At 32.2% G+C, this 1103-nt stretch overlaps 1 long non-coding RNA gene across 1 annotated transcript; it reads left to right on the plus strand.

Annotated features, from left to right (window-relative positions):
- Positions 1-6: 6 nt before the first annotated feature.
- LOC109585444 (uncharacterized) lies at positions 7-734 on the plus strand. Its single transcript, XR_002186496.1, has 2 exons — positions 7-156; positions 204-734. It is a non-coding gene; the product is annotated as an uncharacterized LOC109585444 (long non-coding RNA).
- The last annotated feature ends 369 nt before the right edge of the window (positions 735-1103 follow it).

Raw genomic sequence — 1103 nt, forward strand, 5'->3', positions numbered from 1 at the left:
AGGCTAAGGCTGGACTGAGGGAGAGAGAGAAGAGAAAGACATCTAAACTATTGGATCAGGTTTTATTTCAGAAACTCATTGATAGAAGTATAAGAACTGTTAGTCAACCAGAGATTGATAATAAAGTAAAAACTACATCTATCAATATCATGAACAGTTAGTTAACATTCATTAATTATACATTATCATTTAATTCATTTTAGAATTAATATTTGAAGAGCTATTGAGAAGAATAGCCTCCACTGACTAAGACATTACACATTCATGTACAATACTTAATGTACTGCATGTGTTGCTACAGGTACCTCTATACATTTCTATCACTTTATTTTGTGTAATTATTACATCACGGAAAATGTAAAGATCCACCTCAACTCAATTATGCGTATCATCACCAAATATGGAGATTGTTAACTATTATTGATATTCCTTTTTTGTTTTGTTATTATAGTCCGTTACTGATAGTATAACAAACCTGTAGGCTGTAGTGTATGGTAGGAGTCATTTCCTCTAGCTTAAGCTAATGTTCCATTCACTACTGATATTCCTCTGGTACAACAATTATTACATTTAATACCTTAATTCCTTTATAATAATGTACCCATACATGCTGCAACTAAAAGTAATCCTTTTTATTGTTATAGAAACAGTTCATTGACGTATTATTATATGCTTCTGTTGTTGTTATCATTATTGTCACAACACTGGAAATGTTTATTTCCTTTTTAACTGATTCCACTGTCCCTTTACTTGAGTCATGGAACTATGGAAATGCACCCAATCATTATAACAATAAGAAATGATGTACATTTCATTTCATTATATTAGATCAATCACTCACTTTCAAGTGCAGCATTAAGTGTTACTGATCATCATATAGTGATATAAGTGTTACAGTTTAGAGGTCATGAGTAATGGTTAGTGATGTAAAGAAAGCAGCTTTGATTGGCTTCTTTAACGCCCGCATGGAGACAGAAATTTACTATACCATTAATGATTGGATTCCTTATAAGGCGTGGGATTACAAGTAAAAAATTCCCTAAACCATGCACATGTACATGTACTGCTTTCATAGTTCAATTACCAGTAGAGGTGAACACGTC

This window comes from Amphimedon queenslandica, unplaced genomic scaffold (assembly GCF_000090795.2).
Source record: "Amphimedon queenslandica unplaced genomic scaffold, v1.1 AMPQUscaffold_13061, whole genome shotgun sequence".
Taxonomy (NCBI): Eukaryota; Metazoa; Porifera; class Demospongiae; order Haplosclerida; family Niphatidae; genus Amphimedon; species Amphimedon queenslandica.